The 8,660-nt window shown below is 45.3% G+C and overlaps 1 long non-coding RNA gene across 1 annotated transcript; it reads right to left on the minus strand.

Moving 5' to 3' along the window:
* Positions 1–1,650: 1,650 nt before the first annotated feature.
* Positions 1,651–6,089, minus strand: LOC140898662 (uncharacterized). The gene is made up of 3 exons (XR_012155053.2): positions 5,836–6,089; positions 2,063–2,258; positions 1,651–1,870 (listed from the first exon to the last, which is right to left on the minus strand). It is a non-coding gene; the product is annotated as an uncharacterized LOC140898662 (long non-coding RNA).
* Between the last annotated feature and the right edge of the window lie 2,571 nt (positions 6,090–8,660).

An 8,660-nucleotide genomic window follows, 5' to 3' on the forward strand; every position in this document is an offset into this window, starting at 1 on the left:
TTGGTTAGTCTCTAAGGTGCCACAAGTACTCCTTTTCTTTTTGCAAATAGACTAACACAGCTGTTACTCTGAAACCTGTCTTAGTGCTTTGTGCTTCCTCATTCATCCCAGCTGAGGTCAAATGTCAAAGTTTGACTTGGTCACCACCGGTTGCTTTGTACTAGAATGGCGCCTTCTGTCCAAAGAGCTCACTGTGTTTTACAGACAGCAACAGACAGCCTTGCTGATGCCCCCAGAAGAGAGAACTACCCCCCGTTGTGGCAGAAATTGACATAGAACCCGGAGCGCCTGATTCTCACTCTTGTGCTTTAAGCACAGCAATGATAGTTGTGTTCCTGTTAACTCTTTAATGTACAAGGTCTCATAGTCCCCAACATCCCACCCACATTCTCTGCATTCAACAGTCTGCTCTCCTGTTCATTCCACTTCCTTGTCACCTACTCCCCTGCCCCCCATCTTTCTTGCATTCCTCCCAGGACTTATACTCTGAAGATCTTCTCCTCTCACACTTTTTATAGCTTTTGTCTGTCGCTGCTTACAAGTTCCTTTTTTACATGCCCGCCGCCATATCCTCTCCTCTCCACAGCACCATTCTCACTTGCTCCTTCAGGATTGTTTGCCAGTTGCCATCTCTGCCTTCCCTTCCACCTGCTCTCACCACAGCTGTGCCTGTCCTGTCAGCACATGACAGCATCATAGAATCATAGAATATCAGAGTTGGAAGGGACCTCAGGAGGTCATCTAGTCCAACTCCCTGCTCAAGCAGGACCAATCCCCAATTTTTGCCCCAGATTCCTAAATTGGCCCCCTCAAGGATTGAACTCACAACCCTGGGTGTAGCAGGCCAATGCTCAAACCACTGCGCTATCCCTCCGTCCCTCCCCCCCCACATTGGAACCTTCTTTGAAAATTTGACCAGGAACATGAGACAGGAATGGGACTTACTCCCATGAAGCCTCTAGGTGCTACCACAACATAAATGTTTAACAAATTCATTTTCCTTCTTACACACCCAGTTGGGTTTGACCTGTGAAGAATCTATAGGCCACACACACGCCCCAGATCATACTTGTATAGACTAAGACACAGACACTAATGCACAGAAGATAAAACATGCACAAAACCCAGCCCAAGTAGAGTTTGTGTATTTAAAACCCCTGAGGTTTCTTTTTTTCAGAGGAACATGAATCATGGTCAAAAAGTTGGTCGTGGCAGGGATCTGAGACAGGACTCACTCCCTTTCCCCAGTAGTTAGGGGGCGATCAGCTCATCACTCCTGTGCAGGTTACTCTGTTCCTCTGTTTAGTGCCTTATTTCCAAACAGTTTAAAACCACCATTAGCTCCTTTCTCTGAAGCCTCCAGTATAGCATGCGGTGCCGAGACAGAATGCCAGACTAGAGAACCGTGCATCTGTTCAGCGAAGGCAAATCCCATGTCCTTTTGGCAGGGCTCCTTCAGCTAGAAATCTCTTGTAGGATTTCACAAAAGGTCAGGAGTGGTGTTAGTGGAACATGCCCTCTGACCAATGTCTGCCACCAGAAACCCTCCACCCCAGACCCTCCTGGGCACAGCCTGCTTCTCTCTGAGTCCTGAAGGAGAACTACTGGCCTAAAGCTGCACTCCCCTGGTCCTGACTCTTATTTTAATAGTTATCTTCAGGAATCTTTTCCTTATGTAAACAGAGCCATGAAACAGACTCTTAATTTGCTGGAGGGCGCACTCATTTGGACACTTACCAATCATCCCTCCATCAGCAGCAGTGAGTCTGCCATTGCTTTGATGTGCCCGTTTGATGTGCATTGTCAGGAACAGTGGAAAAGAGCTGTTTGAACCTGCTCTGGCTCTTCCTGCAGGGGTTTTCAAAAGTTCCTAAGTGATTTAGGAGAACAAATCCCATTGACATAGGCACTTTTGAAAACCTAATGCCCCAACTTTACTCTGAACACTGGGCCCTTTTAGATTCCTAGCTAGTCATTGTGGCCTCACTTGTCTGAGTTTAACTGAAAATTTAGAAAAAGTTCCCTCTAATTCAACTGGTCAGTCTCTCCCGGTGGCACTTACGTTATCTGAAGGGGTGAGCTGTTCTCCTTCTTTGCCTTGGGAAGGCCAGTGTGTCCTTTTCTCTTTGAGGTAGCTGCATGTTTGGGAGGGAGAGGTTCCTCCTTCATTCTGGTCTCAGTCGTGGGCAGTTTTTCCAGATCTTTCTCTGGCAAGGCAGGACTCTGGGGCAGGATCAGCGAGAAGTTTCCAATCTCTCCTATAATACATTCAAATGTCTCTCATGTAGGCTGGGCCTCTGCAGTCTAAGTAGCTCTGAGAGCAAAAGGGCATTCTCTACAGCTTCCGGACACCTGCTGTGACTCTGCTCACTTACCTTGCAGCTCATAAAGGTGCCATTTTCTTCCCATCAGTACAGTTGCTAACATGTCATAACGTGCACACGTTGTGATATTTTTACCTGGAGGCTTAACAGACCCAAAGGGCTGCTAATTAAATAGGGTAAATCACCCTAATAGGCCTGGCACTGGATGGTTTTCAGTGCCTTTCCCCATCTTTTGTCATAGACTGGACAATAAGGTGTCATTGCAGGCCAGCCCAATACATAAATAGAAAACGCCAGATTCCAGTCCTGTAAATGCGTCTGAGAAAAATGCCCTGGGGTCTTGCATATATCTGGTTGTTGCTGAACTAATAAAGGGAGAGAGTCTTTACTGGTTAATCCAAGCTGTGTGTGTAAGAAGGGAAGTGAATGTATTAAACACTTGTATTGTGGTAGCACCTGAAGGCCTCAACAGTCTCGGGCCCCATAGTGCCAGATGTGGCATAAACACACAGTAAAAGAGCTTAGAGGATAGAGATAGACAAGCAGGAGGAGGGATGTGGGAATACGGGTAACAAGTGCTGGGATATTTTAGCCCAGACTAGCTGTGTACAGTTCGTAGCCAGTCAGGAGCAGTAATTCCCTGTATGCATTTCGGAAGGTGTGAGCTCTGAGGAGGGACTTGGGGGAAGATAAGGTGGTGGCTTTGTGGATTTTGACGGGAATGTGGGAGCAAGTACAAAGGGGCTTGTGGGTGAAGCAGCCAAAGAAGTGATTTGAAGCTGGCAGAGCAAAGGCAGGAGTTACCCTTGCAGTGGGATGGGAAGATAGGGCAGGGCTAAACTGTGGAGGGTAAGGGAGCCAATGAAGGGATTTAGGGTGGGGTTATCAAAAGGGCTCATCCTTGGCCTAACTCTGGTCCCACTGACGTCCATAGTAAAACATGCATTGATTTCAATGGAAGCAGAGTTAGGTCAAAAATGAGCACTTTTGAAAATTCCACCTTTAAAGAACTTGTATGTCCATCACTGTCCTCTCCCCTGCATTTCTCTGCCAGGAGGATTTCATGGGCTTCTAATACATCAGAAGTCCAACACTGAGAGGCTCTGCCATCCTGAGGAGGCATGAGCTGCAGCTTTGACAAATGGAGAGATCCTGTAGAAAGGCCATGTGGGTATATTTATCATTGGATTAAAAAAAAAAAAGTGTCCCCCACCCCCAAGGCTGAATACTACATAAATAGTCAATGTGTTTGATGCAATCAGTAAACTGTACACACACACTATATTCACGTACATGGTGCTGACAGTTGTGATGAATTACACTGCCACGTGGTACACAGCATTTACAGGAACCTTTGACTTCCTCCCCTAGGCACTGACCTCTATTCCATCTCCCCTGGAATTTATTCTAACATTCCAAAACTTTCTGACCAGATTCAAACAGCTGCTATTTTAAAATGAATTAAAGGGTTCCTTCTTTCTTTCCCAGCAGTGAATTTCTACCCCCATCTCTACTCCTCTCCCTTATCTAAAACATTGCACAGGGCTGAGGTGCAGGATGGGCAATTTTCAATCTTGGTCCACTAATTCAAAGTCTGATATCTTGTGATTCATCAGGGCTAGAAATGTGCTTTTTATACCCTCAGCCAGGAATTCACCCCTTTCAATGATATAAGACTTCTTTGCTTCAAGCCTCGGTAAGGCACAACATTTCTAACTCAAAACTGAAGTATCATGCAAAGAAAACTATTCTGTATAGTTTTTTGAGATTACTACCATAGAGGGCTTGTTTACACTGGAAAATTCAATTGTGTTAGAAAGCAATGTTGAGGAATTCTGATAACATGTTAAACACTCAGTGTAGACTAAGAAAATAGGGTTAACCATGACCAGCTGACATGATGTTAAATATGACAGTTCCTGTCTAAACTGAGAGCTAAATCATATTTCACCTTATTTTAGTTGCCAAAGTTTCTTATGATCAACATGATGTAATTTTCCGGTATTGACCAGCCCTTTGTTATGAAAAATATTCTACAGAAGACTAGAAAATGTGGGCCCACGCCAAAACATGAAAGGGGTGAATGAACACTGTAAATAGATAGCTGGATTATCATTGTTATAATTTCCTTCCCAAGGCCTGTATCTGGATGTACAGTAGTGAAGGGAGCCAAACAGTGATGGAGAGGAAAAATAGTACCCTGTGTATAAGAACTGAGGTTGGGCATGAGCCGAGTTGCAGAGCACTGCGAGAAGCATTCTGGCATCCCCTAACGACAACGACACCAATGTTGCTGATTGGCTGTGTTAGGAATTGTTTCTTGTGGGCAGTGGCTGCTCAGTGTAAAACATCTTGGCTGTTCCAAAGCTAGATTCCCAGACACAGCCAGCTATGGGATCATCAGTAAACGATAATCCATTCACCTCTCCTGCACTGGGAGCTGCCAATAGTAAACTCTTTCCCTTGCCATTGGTTTCTAATTCATTAACTTCCCACGCTCACCCGTTAGATGCACGTTTGTTAACTTTTACCCATCATATCCCTCTCTGGGGGAACCATGCAATCCCCTGCCTGTCAGGGCCATGAAAAATTCCATCTGGAGTGAGTCCAGCAGCAGAGACCAGCAGCTGTCCTCTTGGGACATTCCAACCTCTTGGTCCTCCTGGTAGAAGCCGTGTGTGCGTGTGTGTCTTGCTTCTCCACCCCCACCCCCTGTCTCTGAGCATCAGATGGTGCTCTGCCAGTGAAGTGATGTGCTGGAGTGAGGTGGGAGAACTGGGCTTGTGTGGAGATGGGTTGTTTTTGTCCTTCAATGACCGTCTAATTATGTCAGAAGGCTCCTCTCCACCCCTGCCTCCAAGCCCAGGCTGGCTTCATGGAAGCATCAGGAAGATGATTTATGCTGCTCAGTGTCTAGAGCTGAGCTGATGCTGCTAGTTCTCATTATGCTGGGGCCAGGGGAAGTTTAATTTAATGTCATTGTGTTTGTGGGTGGAGACATGGTCAACTGCGAGTTCCCTAATGTGGAAGGCAGGACAGGAAAGTGTGGCCAGGTGGACAGACCCACTTCGAGTTTAAGTGGCTTTGTCTGAATGATCTCCTCTGCTGACACCAGCTGCATCATTGTCATTTGCTGCAGGGGCAAAGAGAATTCCACGAACAAGGAATGATCTGTTAAGCCCAGTTTCAGGGTCAGGGAAGCCAGCCAGGAATGTTCTCTCTCACACTACCCAGGAGGACAGTGTGGGTTCAGAGGGGAAATAAAGGTGACCGTTACCCCAATTTAAAAGTCATTGCCCTGAGTCAGGGCCGTTTCCCAAGATTCTGTGCAACGGAGGCAGCAGTTCTAGAATATAGTTTCCAGTCCTGACGGGAGGGATAGGGAGAGACCTTGAAATAATGCAGCATTAGCAAATGGCCATCTGAAAAGATAAAGCAGCAGGCTTCAAACCAACTAGTAGTATTCATAAGATTTTATACATAAATGAGAAATAACATAAATGTGACCTACTTAGTCAGGGAGCCTGGCACCAAATGACGAGAGTATCGCCTCTTAAGGCACGAGCACAAGACACTGGCATGGAGTGAGAAGTCACCTGTGCCCCTTGAGATACAGGATCACCCAGCTGGTTGTCTACAGGCAGTGGGTCTTCCCCAAGGAGAAGGGGAAGGGGTGGCAGTGCCTGTTGGACGCAGGGCTTTCTTTGCCTGTGACTAGGACTGTCTCTCCCCAGTACGACTGATGTCTTAACAGCTCTTGAGGGAGGAAGGACATGTTCAACCTAATGGGATAATGGAATAATATGCAGAGCATTTCAGCATTGAGACAGGCCAGCTGGTGGCTACAACCACAAATAACCAAAGGAAAACAAATTTTAAATGTTTCAGGAAGCAGCGCAGTGCATAGGAGGGAGGGGGTGATTTATATATAAAGAACAAAACCCATTCTATTCAGCCATATCAGGGATGTCAAACTCATTCTGTGGAGAAGACCAAATCCCATTTTTAATGGCAGGCTATAAATTTAGGGCTATATTCTCCTCTGGACCCATAGCAGAATTCCCACTGATGGCAATGGGAGGTCTGCACAAAGATCAAGGGTAGAATCTAGTTAGCAGCTAAACCTTTAGTTATTATTATCCTTAATCATTTGTTCAGAACCTTACTGGCACCTTAAGTATCATTTGAAAATATCCTCCTCTTTAAGCCCAGGGCTATCTCTGGCCTTTGTTTCTCTCTGTCCCCACTCTCTTTTCTGTGCTTCTATTTCCCTTCATCTTTTTGTGTCTCCTCTTTTCTTCCCTCTGCAGCTAGTTCCAGTTCCTGCCCCCATAGGCTTCCTTCCAACAATGAAGAAATTAATGCTGGTATTTGAAAGTGTCATTATCAGCTTTTAGAGTTAGGACCCTGGTGAGATTTCTGGGTTGGGGAATTCACTCCTCCCAGAGGATTTGTTTCAAGTTGGCTACTGACTCAGGCAGACAGCACTGCATTAGTTATGCTTGGGTCACGTTTGGCAGGTTGTCTTTGGAACCATGATGGCTAGAAACTTTTCTCTTTAAATGAAAGCTGAGGTCCTGGAGGCAACATAGATACAACTGGTGTCTGAATGCTTGACCCTCTGGGCAATGTGAGTCTCTCGTGGTTTTATCAGCCCAGGGCCCCATGTATGGTTCCTTCAGATAACAGGCCGGCTCCTGGGTGGTGACTGTAACTGCTTTTAGCTTTCTGCTCTAACTGGCCAGATTCCAATCTCAGCTGCATGGCATACATATTAAATAACTCTAAATTTACACCTCTGTAGTTGAGACAACAATCTGGAACAATGACAAGAAATTAACGACAATGCCAATGATGTAAGATGCCAATGTGTCCCAGCCCAGGACCACAGAGAGGCCGATCTCACCCTTTTCCCCTTTCCGTGCTGCTTGTTGGCTATAGGTTCATCCCCCTGGGTCTCATTTCCCCCTGATTAGCTCATGTTCTTACAAGGTGGCAGCCATTCTCATGTGCTGGGGCATAAGTGTGGGGAGAGTGTCACACTTTCACATATGGAGTTTCCTTTCCTGTTCCTCATTTACCTTTCAGTTTAGCAGCATGTGCTGCTTTCTTTTGAGGAACTGGCTTTGTGTAAAAGGTACATTGATGGAATTCACTCTGTTCATAGACTTTAAGGTCAGAAGGGACCATTATGATCATTTAGTCTGACCTCCTGCACAATGCAGGCCACACAATCTTCCCCACCCACTCCTGCAATAAACCGCTCACCTATGTCTGAGCTATTGAAGTCCTCAAATCATGGTTTAAAGACTTCAAGGTGCAGAGAATCCTCTAACAAGTGACTCATGCCCCACGCTGCAGGGGAAGGTGAAAATCCCCCAGGGCCCCTGGAGGAAAATTCCTTCCTGACCCAAATATGGTGATCAGCTAAACCCTGAGCATGTGGGCAAGACTCACCAGCCAGATACCCAGGAAAGAATTCTCTGTAGTAACTCAGATCCCACTCCATCAACATCCCATCACAGGCCATTGGGCCTATTTACCACTAATAGTCAAAGATCAATAAATTACCAAAATCATGTTATCCCATCATACCATCTCCTCCATAAACTTATCGAGCTTAATCTTGAAGCCAGATAGGTCTTTTGCCCCCACTGCTTCCCTTGAAAGGCTGTTCCAGAACTTCACTCCTCTGATGGTAAGAAACCTTTGTCTAATTTCAAGTCTAAACTTCCGGATGGACAGTTTATATCCATTTGTTCTTGTGCCTAAAAAATCTGTTACTTTCTCAAAGAACAGGTTTCAGAGTAGCAGCCGTGTTAGTCTGTACCCGCAAAAAAGAACAGGAGTACTTGTGGCACCTTAGAGACGAACAAATTTATTAGAGCATAAGCTTTCGTGGGCTACAGCCCACTTCATCGGATGCACAGAATGGAACATATAGTAAGAAGATATATATATCTATATATATATATACATACAGAGAAGGTGGAAGTTGCCATACAAACTGTAAGAGGCGTACAGTTACATCTTAATTAATTAGCCTCTTACAGTTTGTATGGCAACTTCCACCTTCTCTCTGTATGTATATATATATCTTCTTACTATATGTTCCATTCTGTGCATCCGATGAAGTGGGCTGTAGCCCACGAAAGCTTATGCTCTAATAAATTTGTTCATCTCTAAGGTGCCACAAGTACTCCTGTTCTTTTTTCTCAAAGAAGGAGATCAGGTTGGTTTGGCACAATCTACCTTTTGTAAAACCATGTTGTATTTTGTCCCAATTACCATTGACCTCAATGTCCTTAACTACTTTCTCCTTCAAATTTTTTTCCT

This window comes from Lepidochelys kempii, chromosome 15 (assembly GCF_965140285.1).
Source record: "Lepidochelys kempii isolate rLepKem1 chromosome 15, rLepKem1.hap1, whole genome shotgun sequence".
Classification (NCBI taxonomy): Eukaryota; Metazoa; Chordata; order Testudines; family Cheloniidae; genus Lepidochelys; species Lepidochelys kempii.